The 18,628-nt window shown below is 47.4% G+C and overlaps 1 long non-coding RNA gene across 1 annotated transcript in view; it reads left to right on the top strand.

Moving 5' to 3' along the window:
- LOC144753842 (uncharacterized) overlaps positions 1-18,628 on the top strand; it is a 233,791-nt gene that overhangs the window by 99,616 nt on the left and 115,547 nt on the right. The gene's annotated exons all lie outside the window — the stretch shown is intronic.

The raw sequence follows: 18,628 nt of genomic DNA, 5'->3' as shown, positions 1-18,628 counted from the left end.
AAACTTCACCGCTTCCGACTCCGAGAGGATGATAGATGCGCTATATGCATTTGGGAGGGCACGGATTTTTTCCACCTTGCGTGGACGTGCCCCAAGGTAGCGGCTTACTGGGAGGAGGTGTTTGCGGCTATGTCTGACATGGTTGGGGTGGATACGTCACCCTGTCCGAAAATTGCATTGCTGGGACAGACATCCCCAGCGCCGCATAGGCACCGTAATTTTTTTGCTTTGGGGATCCTACTTGCGAAGCGACAGGTGGCATGCCGCTGGGGCCGAGGCAGAGCACCGAAGTTTAAGGACTGGATCATGACAATGTCCACTTGGCAGGACCAACTACAGAATTATGCAGAGCTCCTGCCACAGCGTTCACGGCCAAAAGACATATGGGGTCCACTAACGGCATACCTCCTGCGTCTCTAAACCGCAGCGCAGCCGGACACTCCCTAATACCCGCTGTCTGTGACTCGCGCATTTAACCATGTACCGTGCTTGCGACATATCCCACAAGCTGCGCCCCCAGTCCGGCGACTCACTTGTACTACACTCCATAATGATCAACGTGCCCGTGGGGTATAGAAAACACGCATCCCCTCCCACAGCCTAGCAAGTTAAGCATGTAATGTTACACGGTTATCCCTACCAGATAGCTGTCACATATAGCCTCTTCCGGTTTCTGACAGGTACGATCCTTGCACATGGGCTACGGCCCACACCCCGACCTCCTGCTGCTTAACTCACTATGCCTCCCCGCAGCTACCTCCTCCCCGTTCCACACACATCTCCACGCGATGGGGAGCGTTCAATCGTGGTTTCATGACTAGGGCCATTGGGCGCAGGATACTCGCTCTCGAACCTGGTCGCCTCCCTTTTCTCCGCAGGACACGGGAGGGGGGGATCGAGGTTGGCAGACAGGACACACTGGGTACACTAGGTAACAGGATAATAGGATTGAGATGTAGTTGGTTGTTGTTTGTATTGGGGGGCGGGAGGGAGGGATAGACAAAAGAAAACCCGAAAACCTCATGCATTCTCGATATGTGTATTTTGTAACCATTACCATTATTGAATGCTGCTGATCACGGCTCCTGAAAGTCCTTTACGCGGCCGGCCCGGAAGGGTTGTAGGCGGCTTGCTGTGTAAGATATGATCCTCATACTACATACTCTGCATTAACATCTTCATGAATGCTGCCGGCCTGCACGTGGCAGGATGTAGGTGATATCAGCTGTGTGCTTCCTTTTTGCCTCTATAAAGGTTTAAAAAAAAAAAAAAAACTTCGACTAATGGACAATAGTTCTCATACAAAATGTTTTGTTTGTTCCCTTTTCAATTATTTTATACACAAATTTAAATGGGCAAGTGTATTTTGGGTATTCCTAGAATTCACCTCCAGTACTAAAATGCATGCAACTTTCCCACATCAAGTTTAGGTAGGTGCATTTTAATTTGAATAGTTTTAGTTACATTCTCACATTCGCTGAACAGATACCCCTGTGGTACTAGCTAATTATCCTGGGAACCAATGATTCAATTAGTCAGCAACATTTTTAAAAAATGCCATAAAAGCACAAGTAACAGTCATGTCAATAAATATTACAGTACAACAGGCAAATAAAAAAAACTGTAATAAAAACTATGAGAAGTTAACCTGGTATATGATGTCCACTATTCTAGTGGGCACCTTGCACCAGTCTAAACAACACTTATTGATGGTGGTTGTAAAGTCAACCTTAGAGACAAGCTATCCTAGGGGTAGCATGGACCAGCAGTCTTAGGCTAAAACTTCAGAGAGCATGTGAAGCCAGCTGTTTTACCATATATAATCCCTTGAATATCAAATGAAAGGACACCACACAAGGTATATATCAAATATATATGTATTCATTACTAACACAACCCCTCTGCACTCTTTATGAGGTCAAGGATCGAAATACATCACAAGTTACTCATTAAGCATACTTTAAGTTGCACAAATACAATTCTGCCCTAGGGGCCTCACGAACCATATACTAAGTAAGTGGTATAAGGACCACTTCAGGAATAGTGAATAGGCCTAGGGCCTAGGGAATCACTGGGGCTACACTACAGAACCAAAGGTTAGGAAGTAGGAGACCCACAGGAGATGCGTGCCGTGTGGGAACACAGTCGCGAGTTACCATAGACGTATAATGGGAACGTAAAAGTTACAAAGTAGTAGATTAAGGACACTTCATGATGGACTACGGTAAAACCCTTTTAAACTAGGACACTTTGAAAGTCAACACCCACGGGAGCTCTGGAGTACTCAAGTTACCTCACCCAGGGAAGCCGGGTGCATAGGTGTCTTTTCGTGTCGGGTTTCGTCGCTGTTTCCTATGGAGAGCTGCAAAGAAGTGCTGCAGGCGACCAGGAGAAAAGTGTCCGGGTGGATCCAAGGGTGGATAGAAGATGAGAAGAACCTGAAAGCAGAGGGGACAGAGTCTGGGTCACTAGCCAGTGATCAGGAAGAAACCATGAAGGAACCAGGCGATGTCGAGATGCAATCAGGTGAAGAGGTGAAGCTTGTCTCTGCAGCCACGAGGACCAGGAGGCGTTGATGATGACCAGGAGCTGGATTCGAGCTGCCCCATGAAGGGTCTAGTTGACTACAGTGTCGGTATCCGGATTGGACCGAACAAGCCTTGGCAAAGGCAATCCACGCAGGAAGGGAAGATTGGCTTTAGGTCAGACCAGCAAAGTCTGAGGAGCTTCTCCTTCGCAGGGAAGCTGTAGCAAGCCCGAAGCAACCAGGCAAGCAGTGCAGTTTCACAAGAAAGTCTTCGGAGGGCTAACTAGCCAATAGGCTAGCAACCGGGAAGACACGTCATGCTGAAATGCAGGAGCAGGCCCCACGCGGCACTCGTGGAGTGTGGAGGGCTGAGCTTCGGTGTAAATGGCGCTCGGATCTGGGGCTGCTCAAACCCCAAGGCACAACTTCGAGGGTGCCTCAGAAGCTGCACGGTTTACCAAAGAACAGGTAGTCCTGGGTGTCCAGTCCCACGTCTCTCGTGTCCGCTACGGGTCTCAGCTTTGCTGTGGATGTGGATCGGAGTCAGAGAAGTCTGAAAGTCCAGTTCCTGAGTCGCTGAGTCTTCAGGTTCCGGTAGGAGCATCGACAAAGCAAACCCGCAAGTTACTGGTGGTGCCTGTTTGCACAGGGTGGTCACTCCTTGACCACAAGGGAGATGTTCTCAGTCTTCTAGTCGGTATAGAACATCGAAGGTCCAAGAGTTCTGTTTCAAAGTTTCAGTCCAGGATAATCTAATGTCTATCTATCTTTATATTAATCTAAGGGGCTGGATTACCTGCTAGGTCCCTCCTATAGGTGGAACCTGAGAAGGGGGTGGTTACACCCCTTTCTCTTTGTCCAGTTTCGCGCCAGAGATGGCGCTGGAGTGCCCCAGCAACTGGGTTGAACCGGGCTATGCATGGAGCACCTTGTGTGCCCCAGGCAGTGTCTTATTTTGCAGCCCTCCCTGCCCCAATACACTAAACGCCTGTCTGGGGAGGTGCTAGCACCTCCCAAGGCAGGAAACCTATTGTCCAGGCTTCCCCTGCCGGAGTTTCGTCCAGCAGCAGGAGGTCAGACTCGTGTCTGTGGCAGCAGCATCCATTTTGTGACTTTAACCGGGTAAAGCAGTAACTACATGTCTTCTCCCTCTAGAAGGGTGGAATGCTACCCCCGCTGCCAGAATTGGCGGGGGGGGTGTAGCATTCCAAAGTGTTTGACACCTTACACAACATGTTTTGATAAAGCCAAACCAAAGTTAGCATTAACCGCGAGGATTATAAGGCACTTAAGAGTATATGGTATGGCTATATCATAGTACAGCCATAAGGACATGGTTCCAAAAGTTGCAGAGGGGCTCAGCTCATGCTAGAGCACCCTCTCACATAAAACCAAGCACTCTGCCTTCAGGATTGTCAAAGCCTGCCATAGGAGTGACTTATAGGTTTATATGTGTCTATATATAAGGGTAGATATAGGTATACTGGGCCCGATTCACAGAACTAACTTAAGACAAAATCCTAAACTTACTAACATTTCGTATTCACAGAAGGCACTTACTCATTTTGGTATTCATAGAAGACACTTACTCATTTCGGTATTCACAGAAGTTAGGACTCCTAACTTTAGGACTCCTAAATGCCTTCTGTGAATACCGAAAGTCTGAAAATTAGGATTTTTCTCAGTTTAATAGTAGTAAAGTTAGGACTCCTAACTTTAGGACTCCTAAATGCCTTCTGTGAATACCAAAAGTCTTAAAATTAGGATTTTTCTCAATTTAGTAGTAGTAAAGTTAGGACTCCTAACTTTAGGACTCCTAAATGCCTTCTGTGAATATCGAAAGTCTTAAAATTAGGATTTTTCTCAGTTTAATAGTAGTAAAGTTAGGCCTCCTAACTTTAGGACTCTTAAATGCCTTCTGTGAATACCAAAAGTCTTAAAATTAGGATTTTTCTCAATTTAGTAGTAGTAAAGTTAGGACTCCTAACTTTAGGACACCTAAATGCCTTCTGTGAATACCGAAAGTCTTAAAATTAGGATGTTTGTCAGTTTAGTAGTAGTAAAGTTGAGAAAACTCCTAATTGTAAGACTTTCGGTATTTACAGAAGGCATTTAGGAGTCCTAAAGTTAGGAGTCCTAACTTTACTACTACTAAATTGAGAAAACTCCTAATTGTAAGACTTTCGATATTCACAGAAGGCATTTTGGAGTCCTAAAGTTAGGAGTCCTAACTTTACTACTACTAAATTGAGAAAACTCCTAATTTTAAGAGTTACGGTATTCACAGAAGGCATTTAGGAGTCCTAAAGTTAGGACTCCTAACTTCTGTGAATACCAAAATGAGTAAGTGCCTTCTGTGAATACCAAAATGAGTAAGTGCCTTCTGTGAATACCAAAATGGTAGTAAGTTTAGGATTTTGTCTTAAGTTAGTTCTGTGAATCGGGCCCATTATATCTAAGCAAGGGGTGATTACACCACCTTGCCCAAGCTGAGTGATCAGCCTGTGGTGTCAGTTTGGATGGCCAGCCAGGGGTGGCATAATACATGCTGCAGCCCCTGGTAGACCTTGGATGCACCTATGCCCTGGGTACCTATGGTACACTATGCAGGGGCTCACAAAGGTGACCCAATACCCAATCAGGTATGTACCTAAAGTACATGGTATCAATTTAGAGAGAGAACAGCTGGGCTGTGGGTCTGATTAGCAGGCCCACTGCCTCACTAAAGTAAAAAAAACAGAATATCACAGCAAAAAGTGGGGGTGACCATAGGAAGCAGACCCTACTCTCCTACACAACCCCACCCCCCAATGCAGGGACATTAAACTAACCTTGACCAGTTGAGTCTTCATGTTCTAAGTGGACATATCTGGAGATTCCATCTGCATTGGCAAGGTCAGTCCCAGGTCTATGTTCCACTGTAAAGTCCATCCCCTGTAGGGAAATGGACCACCTAAGCAGTTTGGGATTTTCACCCTTCATCTGATTTAGCCACAAGAAGGGTTTATGGTTGTCTGAATCTTGAAGTGAGTACCAAACATTTATGGCCTCAGCTTCTTCAGGGCCCAAACCACAGCAAAGACCTCCCTCTCAATAGCTGACCAACGTTTCTCTCTAGGGGTCAGCCTTCTGCTAATAAAAGCAATGTGCTGGTCTTGACCATCTTTATTCAATTGTGAAAGAACAGTTCCCACACCCAACTCAGAAGCATCAGTTTGGACAATGAATTATTTGGAGTAATCTGAACTTTGCAGAATAGGTGCAGTGCACATGGCCTGCTTCAGGTCATCAAATGCCTTTTGACAGCTTACTGTCCACTGAACTTTCTTTGGCATTTTCTTTGAGGTGAGATCATTAAGAAGAGTCACAATGGACCCATAGTTCTTAACAAACTTCCTGTAGTAACCAGACAGGCTCAAGAAAGATCTGACCTGTGTCTGGGTGGTTGGAGGAGTCCAGTCCTTTATGGTCTGGATCTTGCTCTCCAGTGGTTGAACCTGACCCCCACCTACAAGTTGGCCCAGGTACACAACCTTACTCTGCCCTATCTGGCACTTAGTATCCTTGATAGTTAGCCCTGCCTTCTGCAGGGCCTCCAAAACATTCTTTAGGTGGATCAGGTGATCTTCCCAAGTGGAGCTAAAGACAGCAATATCATCAAGATAAGCTGCACAGTAGTCATCCAGACCTGAGAGGACTTGGTTCACCAAACTTTGGAATGTGGCAGGCGCATTCTTCAGACCAAAGGGCATTACCACAATTTGATAATGACCTCCTGGGGTTGAGAATGCTGTTTTGGCTGTTGCATCATCAGCTAGTGATCTGCCAGTAGCCAGCTGTCATGTCAAATGTGCTTAAAAACTTGGCAGAAGCCAATCTGTCAATGAGCTCACCTGCCCTTGGTATTGGGTGGGCATCTGTCCTAGTTACCGCATTGAGACCTCTGTAGTCCACGCAAAACCTCATCTCTCTCTTACCATCTTGGGTGTGAGGTTTAGGCACAAGGACTACAGGACTGTCCCAAGGACTCTCTGATGGCTCAATAACTCCCAACTTCAACATCTTTTGGACCTCTCTCCTGATACAGTCCCTGACAGGGTCAGGTTGCCTGTAGATTTTACTCTTCACAGGCAGACTGTCACCAGTGTCCACCTCATGGGTGCACCAGCTTGTCTGACTTGGAGTCAGAGAAAACATATGTATGTAGGACCGTAGAACCTGTCTGCAGTCCTGCTGCTGTTGGTCAGTGAGGCTGCCTGCCAAGGTCACTCCATCAACTGAACCATCATCAGGGTTCTGAGAAAGCAGGTCTGGGAGAGGGCCACTCTCCATCTGTAGCCATGAGCAAGCCCATGTCTGTCCTGTCAACATATGCCTTCAATCTGTTGACATGAAGCACCCTGTGGGGGCTCCTGGGAGTTCCAAGGGCAACCAAGTAGGTTACCTCTCCCTTTTGTTCAACAATAGTGTGGGGTCCAGACCATTTGTCTTGGAGTGCTGCTGGGGTCACTGGCTCCAACACCCACACTTTCTGTCCTGGCTGGTAAACAGTCAGCACAGCCTTTTGGTCATGCCAGGCTTTTTGGAGTTCCTGGCTAGCCACAAGGTTTTTGGATGCCTCTTTCATGTACTCAGCCATCCTGGAGCGGAGACCAAGTACATAGTCGACAATGTCTTGCTAAGGCTTTTTGAGAGGTTACTCCCATCCTTCCTTCACCAGACAAAGGGGTCCACTTACAGGATGCCCAAACAGAAGTTCAAAACGGCTGTAGCCAACCCCCTTCTGTGGGACCTCTCTGTAAGCAAATAAAAGGCAGGGAAGAAGGATGTCCCATCTTCGCCTAAGCTTTTCAGGTAAACCCTTGATCATGCCCTTTAAGGTCTTGTTGAATCTCTCCACCAGACCATTGCACTGTGGGTGATAGGGTGTGGTGAACTTATAGTTCACTCCACACTCCTTCCACATGGGGACCATCCTTTATGACGCAACTATTACCCCGCACTACCATTACAACGTGGGGATTACAACGAAAGTCGTTACAGCGACTTTCGCTGGAGGGCGCTGTTGGATAGGGAATAGTTTAATTTTCTATCCAACACCTTCCCTACTATCCACGGGGACTGGAGTTGGAATTGAAAATTAAACTATTCCACTATCCAGCGCCCCCCAACGCAAGTCGTTGTAACGACTTGCTTTACAATCCCCGCGTTGTAATGGCATGCGGGGTAAAAGCATGCGTTGTACTGACATACAACCTTCCACATAGCAGTTAAATATCCAGACATAAAGTTTGCACCTCTGTCTGAGACAACCTCTTTCGGAAAACCACTCTTGAGAAAACTCCCAGGAGGGCTCTTGCCACAACAGGTGCTGTTGTGGTCCTTAAAGGAATAGCTTCTGGGTATCTGGTTGCATGATCCACTACCAACAGAATAAACATGTGCCCAGATGGTCCAACAATGTCTATCCCAACTCTTTCAAAGGGAACCCCCACCACAGGTAGTGGTATTAGGGGGGCCTTGGTGGTGCCACCTGATTTGCCACTGGCTTGGCAGGTGACACAGGAGCGACAAAACTCTTGGTATCTTCTGACATGTGGGGCCAGTGAAAGTGAGGGACAAGCCTATCCCAAGTCTTGTTCTGGCCAAGATATCCTGCTAAGGGAATATCATGGGTTAAGGTAAGAAGGAAGCCCCTGAATGCCAAATGTATGACCAACCTCCTGGAAGCACCAGGCTTGGGGTCTCTAGCCTCTGAATAAAGGAGCCCTTCATCCCAATACACTCTATGGGTACCTGTAGCATTCCCAGCAGCCCCAGCAGCAGATTGCTGTCTGAGGGGTTCAAGAGAGGGGCAGTCCAACTGTGCCTGCCTCAGATCTGTCCTTGAAGGTCCCCCTGTCCCAAGAAACTCAACCTGATCAGGCTCAAGCTCTTCTAGGACAGTTCCTTCTTGGGTCTCACAGTCAGCTTCCTTGGAAGACTGATCCTCATCCTGAGGCAAGGGGGAAGGCACTGCCTTAACCCTACTGCTCTTTCTCTTGGTAGATAACTGGTCCATAGTTTCAGGATCCAGGGCCTGTTCAGTTTTGCACTTTGTGGCCTGTGACCTGGTCACAGCAAGGACATGTGCTGATATACCTAGCATCTCTGCATGGGTCCTATACTCCACTTCAGACCAGACTGAAGATTCCAGATCATTGCCCAACAAACATTCTACAGGGAGGTCTGAACTAACAACAACTCTCTGGAGGCCAGTTACCCCTCCCCAGGAGAAATTAACAATTGCCATACTATGGGTGGTAGTGACATTGCTTGCATTGGTCACTAGGTAATTCTCACCTAGTATAAACTTTCCAGGGTCCACAAAGTTAGGTGTCACCATGGTGACACTGGCACATGTGTCCTTGTAGGCCTGAGCCACTTAATTGTTAATTAAAGGAGTCTGTCTGTACTTGCCCAAGTTACTGGGGCTCACAGTAGAGGACATAGCCATGTCCACATCACAGACAAGAACAGCTTGTGTTGGTATTCTGACTAGGCCAGAGTCCATCTCAGTTCCCAGGGTTAACCCTACTACACCCTTCTGTTGAGAACCACATCTATTAGCTGAACTAGGGGGAACAGTTGCTTTAGGGGCAATGGTGGCTGGAGCTGCCTCCTATTTGGTGCAATCACTGGTCCAGTGAGTATTACTTTTACAAAAATTACACCATGGTTTCTTTGGACCTTCTTTCTTTTTGGATTTCTTGGAACCCCCTTCATTAGAAGCTTTTTGGGGACCTGGCAAAGACTTCTGGTCTTTTGCTTTCTCCCCACCCTTTTGGTCTTGCTTCATCTGATCACCACCTTGGTTCTGTACCTTCTGCTTCACCCTGGTTCTGACTCATTTGTCTGCCTTCTTTCCCAATTCTTGGGGAGAGGTCAGACCAGAGTCAATCAGGTGTTGATGCAATAACTGGTTCTGACAATTATTAAGAATTTATTCTCTCATAATCAAATTATACAATCCTGTATAGTCTTTGACCTTACTGCTCAATAACCAGCCTTCCAGAGCCTTAGTGGCACAATCTACAAAGTCAGTCCAGTCCTGAGTCTGTGTCTTCTGGGTGTCTCTGAACAGCAACCTATACTGCTCAGTGGTTAAGCCAAACCCATCTATCAGAGCACTCTTTAGGACAGTGTAGTTGTTAGCATCCTCATCACTAACTGTGAGGAGCGTGTCTCTACCTTTTTCTGAAAAGGAGAGCCTTAAGATTGCTGCCCACTGACTTTGGGGTACCTGCTGTACTTTGCAGGCCCTCTCCAAAGAAGTTATCCTCTTGTGGATGTCATCCGCATTTTGGTAGGGAGGGACAATCTTACTTAGGTTTTTATGGTCATATGACCTTTCCCTATCTCTAGGGATGTTGCTGCCACCAGTGGGTGTTAACCCACTCAATGTTCTCTCTCCCTCAAGAGGCAGGGTCTCTTTCTCAAGGGCAACTTCTTGCCTCCTGATTCTAAGCTTGGTTTCTCTCATCCTTGCCTTATGTTCTCTTCTCTCAGGGGAAGTCATTCTCCTGAGAGCTGAGGCATCTGACCCTATTGAGTCACCAGAGTGGTTGGATTCACTGGAAAGTGATCTCCCCCTTCTGTGCTCAGTGTTAAGCCTACTTGGGGGCCTGGCTTGGATTCTCTCCCCTCCAGCCCCATGTAGTCTTAGGTTGACCTAGTTCAGTTCTCCAACTTGGACCTGATCATCATCCTCTTCATCATCAGTACCCCCTTGATGGTTATCATAGGAATCCTCTGTTGAGGGATGCCCCCCCTCCACTACCTGTCTGATCTGTGGTTGCTGCCTTTTCGGTATCATACTCCACTAATAGATCTATCAGGTGTCTCAAGGTTGGACTCTGTCCTTGTCTCAGTTTCCTGAGTGAACATAAACTTCTAAGTTCATTAAAAGTAAATGTATCATAATGAGAAGGTGCCCTGGGAGGGTCAACTTCTACTGGGAGAGACACACTAGGCTCTCCTCTTAAGGACATTTCCTAGTGAGGTGTGGTGTGTGCATCTACCTATACTAAGGGGTCGATTCCGATTCGGGTAAAAAATCGTCCGTACGATTCTTTTCCGGAGCCCTCTCCGTACGAATCGTGAATATGCCGTACGAACCGACGAATACGATCCAGACCGGGGGATGAGGACGCGATTAGTACGGTCCACGTCAGGTAAGGGCGATTCGTCCGGAAAAGCACACATTCACATACACATCGTACGGTGCGTACACCCCATGATCGCAGGGATACGGTGCGTACCACTGCGATCATGGGTTGTACGCACCGTACCCTGCGTTCGCAGGGTGTACGCACCATACACCCAGCGAACATGGGGTACGGTGCGTACACCCTGCGATTGCGGGGTACGGTGCATACACCCCATGATCACAGGGGTACGCACCGTATCCTTGCGATCATGGGGTGTACGCACTGTACCGGGGGGGGGGCGTTCGTACCTGTTTCGAGACGCACTCTGCTTCTCTGAACGTTTTTGGCTCCCGTAAAAAAAGCGTCGTATGGTGCTTAACAGACACTACGATTCGTCGGAAAAACCAGCCGCGAACTGTACGGATGTGGCGTACAGCGGGTTCCGAGGGAGATTCGTACGGGGATTTGATTCGTACGGACTCTGCACGATTCGTAAGGAGTCCTGCTCCTGGTACAAATCGGACTTCGGCGTACGTACGGGGGACGTTGCAGCAGGGTACGATTCGTACGGGAAAAATGCTCCGTACGGCTACTCGGAGTGGTTTTCCCCGAATCGGAATCGACCCCTAAGTGTTATCAACCTTAGAGACATGCTATCCTAGTGGTAGCATGGACCAGCAGTCTGAGGCTAAAACTTCAGAGAGCATATGAAGCCAGCTGTTTTACCACATTAAGGGCCAGATGTAGGTATATCCATTTTACCGATTCTAAAATACCGAATTTTACCGATTCGGTATTTCAGAATCGGTAAATGAAATGTAGGAAAAAAATCGGTAATTTTTACCGATTCTGTAAAATTCGGTATCGGAGACTCGGTATTTACCGACTCTGTATTTACCGAATCGGTATTTACCGAATCGGTATTCCCCATTCATTCCTATGGCCTTATTGGCCATAGGATTGCATGGGAAATACCGATTCGGTAAATACCGATTTGGTAAATACCAATTCGGTAAATACGGAATCGGAAAAAGAAAAAAACAAAAGTGAAACCTATGAAGGCAGCCAATCAGGTGCGAACACACCCCCCCTCCCTACCAGGAAGTGGCTACCCAGGCAGCTGCAATTAATTAGAAGGTTCTGGAGAGGCAGTCAGAGCTGAGCAGAATCACAGAGCAGCAGGGAGAGTTTTTTGAAACTTTACAAACTGAAAAATGGCAAGCAGCAGTGAAAGCCAAAAGGCAGACAGGAAGAGGAAAATAAAGTTCAGCAGCATGGAGCTGCAGGTACTTGTGGAGGAGGTAGTGAGGGTGCACAACAAACTTTTTGGCAGTCACTCCCTCACTGTTCCCGAGTCTGCCAAAAGAAAATCTGGCTGGCAATTGTAGAGAAAGTGAATGCTGTGGGAGTCACAACCAGGAACACCGAGGCTCTTAAAAAAAGATTCTATGACCTCAGGAGCTTCACCAAGAAGAAAATGGCTGAAATCCACAAGCAGGCAGGCCTAACCGGTGGAGGCAGTGACACAGCCCCCCCACCCCCCCTGACTGACCTGGAGGAGTTGGTGGCCTCAACCATTGAGGCAGACAGCGTCTGCGGACTGGGAGATGTGGACAGCTCAGCCAGAGCTGCAACAAAAAAAGGTAAGACGCATGCGCAGCATGACACCCCATACCAACCTGCTTCCCTTTACCCTTTGTGAACAAGCAAACCCCAGTCCAGTACTGCTAGCACTATACAAGAGCAATGCATTATGGGAAATGTAGTCAGCAAATGTAAGACCATGTGTAACAGCGCAGATATCAGCAAGTTAGTGAAATGATTGCAGATAAATGAAAGTGAAATGTGTAAAGCATTTATTGTAGTGACTGTGACACAGTAGCACTCAGTTGATATACGCTTATTTATACCTAGGGGCCAAATCAGGCAGTCGACCCACTGACACAGAAGGGACTGCACCAGAAAGGGAGGAGAGGGAGGAAGCAGGTCCAAGCCGAGTGCAAGTCTCGCAGGACAAAGGTGACACAACTGGCATGTCCCTGGAAGATGACACAGTACTGACCCCAGAGTTGTTGCACTCCCCACAGCTTTCCCAATCCCCTCACTTGCAATTCTCACCAGAAATTTCACCATCACTGCTCCAGTCCACTCCTGTAACCCCACCAGCCAGGAGGCGTGTCGTGGCCCCACTACCATCAATGGAGGCAGCAGAGGATGAGGGGGAGGCTGAAGTCACCGTGGATGAGAGTTCAGCAGCACTGCAGTCCACAAATGAGACGGGCACTTCTCGCAGAAGACAACGCAGACCCAGCAGTGCAGGTGGTAGTGGTGAGGGCACTGTGTTCCGTGGGCTGGAGGGGAGCATGGTGCGCATTCAAAGGATGCAGGGCAAATCAATCCAAGCCTGCCAACGCCAACTCAGAGCCCTGAATGTGCACATAAGAGACATGGGGAAGGGCATGAGAGATTTAGTGGAGGCGAATAAAGAAGTTGCCCAAACAAATAGGGACATTGCAGCAGGGATGCAGCAGATGAGCAACTCAGTAACGCAGCTATTCTCCAAACTTGACAGTGTGTTACACACAAGGCGCAGGGATGCCCGTGCCCACAATACGGCCATCAATCGCTTGGCCACTGCCACATCCCTGCTATGCAGGAGAGGCATAAATATGCAGGAGGCATTGACGCAGAATACAACTGAGGTCACCAGGGGCATGGCCAGAATGACAAATGCTCTAGAGGCAATGTTGATATCCCACACAGCACAGAATCCTGCCCTGGACGTGGCAGAGGGTGAAGACACAAGTAGCCGGAGCAGCATAGCAAGCACTAATGTGGAGACACGGAGGAGTACCAGGCGTTAAGCTGAGGCTGCAGGGCATGCTGAACAAAGCGAACAACATCCAAGTGGCTCAGGGAAGCGCGGGCGCAAGTGACATTACCGTTCATGGGTGAAGTAACCCGGGACATACAGTCCCCACGTCTATATTGTTTTTTGTTGCACTTATATGCTTGAACCTTGTGGCACCATTAAAATACGTTGGTCCCATACACAACCTGTCTGTGTCTCATTACTTACTCAGAAATAGTTGCGTGTAATCTCCTCACGTCTGTATCTGCCATCACTTGGTGTTGACACTCCAGCAGGTTGTGGTTCAGGCACAGCAACCTCGTCGTCATGATCCTCAAAGTCTGACAACTCCACCTCAGTGCCCTTCTTCACAGCAAGCTTGTGCAACATGGCACAGGCAGCAATGATTTTACAGCAGGTGATGGGGGTATACTGCCGGGCACCTCCACTCTTATGCAGGCACCTGAACCTGCTCTTCCATATACCAAAGGTACGCTCCACAATATTTCTTGTGCTCTTGTGGGCCCTGTTATATCTCCTTTGGCTGGGTGTTGAGGGGTTGAGGTAGGGGGTGAGGATGAAGGAGTGGAGGGCATATGCACTGTCTCCTAAAAGGAAATGGGAATACATTACTCACATGCATACATGTACTTCTTTCTGCAATAGGTGTTAATGGGGTCGCACACTGTGTCTTACCTAGAAGGTATCCTTCACCAAATTCCCCTGCTGTCAGCCGTGCATAGATACCGCTGTTTTGAAATATGAAGGAGTCGTGGGTACTCCTAGGAAATTTTGCCACAAGGTCAGTGATGGCGCACTTGGCATTGCAGATCACCTGCACATTGATGGTGTGGGTGGACTTTCTATTCCTATATATGTATTCAGTGGCAGCAGGGGGACAAATGGGAATGTGGGTGCAATCAATGCAGCCAATGATATTGGGGAAACGCGCCATAAGATAAAAGTCAGTTTTTGTTTGGAGCAGTTCAGCATGGGTTTCAGGGAATGTTATATACTGGTCCATCCTCTGTACCATGGCGTCAAGGAATTTGTGGAAGAAGCGTGACAGGCTGCTCTGGGTCACCCCACCTACCGCAGCAATCACACTCTGGTAACTCCCAGACGCAAGCAGGTGTAGGCTGCACAGCACCTGCACGTGGGGTGGAATGGCGTGCGCCCTTGGGGTAGTGTGCTCCAACAGTGGGTGGAGGTCCCTGAGGAGGTCCAACCTGTACCTCTGGAGAATCTCTGGCTCTGTGAGCATGAACAAGGTGATCCTATGTCTGTAGACCTGCTCCTGTCTCTGCCATTCCCTCTCTCCTTCCTCCTGTAGCCGTAGCCACCTTGCAATGACATAGAATGCCGCCGTTGTAAAAAAAAGTATTGCTGTTTGGGTCCTTTTTTATAGGCTGCACCTGGTTACCACCTGATTTCAATCCATGGTAAATACAGACTCTTAAATACCGAATTTCAAGCAAATTCGGTATTTAAGAGCTTACCTACATCTCAATGTTCAATGTTACCACTTCTTATTTACCGATTCGGTATATTTACCGATTCGGTAAATTTACCGATTCGGTAAATATACCGATTCGGTAAATTTACCGATTCGCAAACTGTTGCAATTCGGTAAAATTACCGATTTGGTAAATTTACCGATTCGGAGTGTTTACCGATTCGGTAACTTTACCGACTCGGTAAATTTACCGATTCAGACGATTTTCAGTCCCCTACATCCCAAAAGCACAATACCGGTCGGAAAAGGCCGAAAATACCGATTTTCGGCCGTTTCCAACCGGTATTGGGCTACCTACATCTGGCCCATAATCCCTTGAATATCAAATGAAAGGACACCACACAAGGTATATATCAAATATATATGTATTTATTACGAACACAACCCCTCTGCACTCTTTATGAGGTCAGAGATCGAAATACATCACAAGTTACTCATTAAGCATACTTTAAGTTGCACAAATACAATTTTGCCCATGGAGCCTCACGAACCATATACTAAGTAAGAGGTATAAGGAGCACTACAGGAATAGTGATTGAGCCTAGGGAATCGCTGGGGCTACACTATAGAACCAAAGGTTAGGAAGTAGGAGACCCACGGGAGATGCGTGCAGTGTGGAACACAGTCGCGACTTACACTAGAGTTATAATGGGAACGTAAAAGTTACAAAGTAGTAGACTAAGGACACTTCCGGATGGACTACGGTAAAACCCTTTTAAACTAGGACACTTCGAGAGTCAACACCCACGGGAGCACCGGAGTACTCAAGTTACCTCACCCAGGGAAGCCGGGTGCATAGGTGTCTTTTCGTGTCGGGTTTCGTCGCTGTTTCCTATGGAGAGCTGCAAAGAAGTGCTGCAGGCGACCAGGAGAAAAGTGTCCGGGTGGATCCAAGGGTGGATCGAAGATAAGAAGAACCTGAAAGCAGAGGGGACAAAGTCTGGGTCACTAGCCAGTGACCCGGAAGGAACCAGGAAGGAACCAGGCGATGTCAAGATGCAATCAGGTGAAGAGGTGAAGCTTGTCTCTGCAGCCACGAGGACCAGGAGGCGTCGATGACAACCAGCAGCTGGATTCGAGCTGTCCCACAAAGGATCTAGTTGGCTGAGAAGTCGGTATCCACATTGGACCCAACAAGCCTTGGCAAACGCAATCCACGCAGGAAAGGAAGATTGGCTTCAGGTCAGACCAGCAAGGTCTGAGGATCTTCTCCTTCACAGGGAAGTTGGAGCAAGCCTAGAGAAACCAGGCAAGTGGTGTAGTTTTACAAGAAAGTCTTTGGAGGGCTAACTAGCCAACGGGCTAGCAACTGGGAAGACACATTGAGCTGAAATGCAGGAGCAGGCCCTACGTGGCACTCAAGGAGTGTGGAGGGTTGAGCTTCGGTGCAAATGGCGCTCTGGTCTGGGGCTTCTCAAACCCCAATGCACAACTTCGAGGGTGCCTCAGAAGCTGTACGGTTTAGCAAAGAGCAGGTAGACCAGGGTGTCCAGTCCCACGTCTCTCGTGTCTGCCACGGGTCTCAGCTTTGTTGTGAATGTGGATCGGAGTCGGAGAAGTCTGGAAGTCCAGTTCCTGAGTTGCTGAGTCTAAACAAAGCAAACCGGCAAGTTACTGGTGGTGCCTGTTTGCACAGGGTGGTCACTCCTTGACCACAAGGGAGATGTCTTCAGTCTTCTATATATATAGAACGTCGAAGGTCCAAGAGTTCCGTTTCAGAGTTTCAGTCCAGGATAATCTAATATCTCTAGACACAGCTCCTATCTTTATACTAATCTAAGGGGCTGGATTACCTGCTAGGTCCCTCCTATGGGTGGACCCTGAGAAGGGGTTGGTTACACTCCTTTCTCTTTGTCCAGTTTCGTGCCAGAGCTGGGGCTGGAGTGCCCCAGCAACTGGTTTGAACCGGGCTATGCATGGAGCAAACCATGGCAGTGCCCCAGGCAGTGTCTCATTTTGCAGCCCTCCCTGCCCCAATACACTAAAAGCCTGTCTGGGGAGGTACTAGCACCTCCCAAGGCAGGACACCTATTGTCCAGGCCTCTCCTGCCGGAGTTTCATCCAGCAGCAGGAGGTCAGACTCGTGTCTGTGGCAGCAGCATCCATTTTGTTATGCTGATGCTCTGTTTAACTATAACCGGGTAAAGCAGTAACTACATGTCTTCTCCCTCTAGAAGGGTGGAATGCTACCCCCGCTGCCAGAATTGGTGGGGGGGTGTAGTATTCCAAAGTGTTTGACACCTTACATGACATGTTTTGATAAAGCCAAACCAAAGTTAGCATTAACCGCGAGGATTATAAGGCACTTAAAAGTATGTGGTATGGCTATATCATAGAACAGTTATGTAAATATGAGCCCTGGGTAACCCCGGGCTGCTAGTCGCACAGCTAATGGGCAGAACGCCTTTGCAATTTCAATGGAATTTTAACACATGTATTCAAATGCTCAAGTTAACATTTATTTTTTCAAAGAATAGTATACTATTTTTACTCCTGAACAATATACATCAAAAGTATTTATGTACGTTCGTATTCATCAAGCTTTTCATAGTCAAAACATGTGGCATTTGAAAATATTATCACAACATATTTTCAATACAAATAATATAGTACTAACGGTTCATCAATTGTTGAAATTCAAAAAAACAGAAAAACAACAAAACAAAAAACCCAATGCATTTCGGGTGCATAAAGCACCCTTCTTCAGGGGATTAAACGTGTCCAAACAGAATTCAAAATTCGAATTTCAAAGGTCCATGAGTGCTTTGGTTCTTTCAAATTGCTGATTCAACAGGATCTAAAATACAACAACATGCCAAATTCTAATGAGTAATTACATATGTACAAGGTATCATATCGCAAAAAAACGAGCTGAAGTGAACACTGAGGGGAAACAACCAAAAGTACACGCCACCACAATACACCCGTGTTATGTGAATCCATCAAAAGAGTGAGAAGTAAGTGAAAACCGGCCCTTAATACAAAAGAAATAGAGACAAAGGGTATTTACATTCTCTAGGGTAAAAGGAAGAAAGCTCCCTGCCGTACCGTCCTGAAAAAACGTGTAAGTGTCAGTCGCACCTAGTTAGTTGCTGTGCTCAACTTTTGACCCTTAATCCCAAAAAAATACTACCGAGTAAAAAATACGTACGGTCCTATGAACAACTTCTTCTACTCTTGTTGCGAATCCAACGGAAGTCTCCCTCTTTTTACCAACACCTGAACGGTAAACAAGTACCAATCTGTTACCACTACCTTACAATATGCTATAAGCCACAGCTTCATTCCTACTGCGTAACTAATCTTACCGCCACTTGTAGATGCGGGTCCACTCAGCGTTCAAGGAAAATCGCCCTGCTGCATTCTATTTAAAGAAAAACTCATGGTGAGTGGAGTGTTACGCGGCAGCCTTGCCTGAAATCTATATCATTTCTCTATTCACGCTCTAACCTGGCGCCTCCAACGTCGGCGTCCTGAATGGTTTCTCGGTGCGAGTCCGCCCTGTCTGTCACATGGTGCGGGACTCGCCCGGTGTTTGCTGCCTC

This window comes from Lissotriton helveticus, chromosome 5_1, assembly GCF_964261635.1.
Source record: "Lissotriton helveticus chromosome 5_1, aLisHel1.1, whole genome shotgun sequence".
NCBI classification, from domain to species: domain Eukaryota; kingdom Metazoa; phylum Chordata; class Amphibia; order Caudata; family Salamandridae; genus Lissotriton; species Lissotriton helveticus.
Note: the sequence above shows the minus strand (reverse complement) of the source record. Positions and strands in the feature narration are given on the sequence as shown.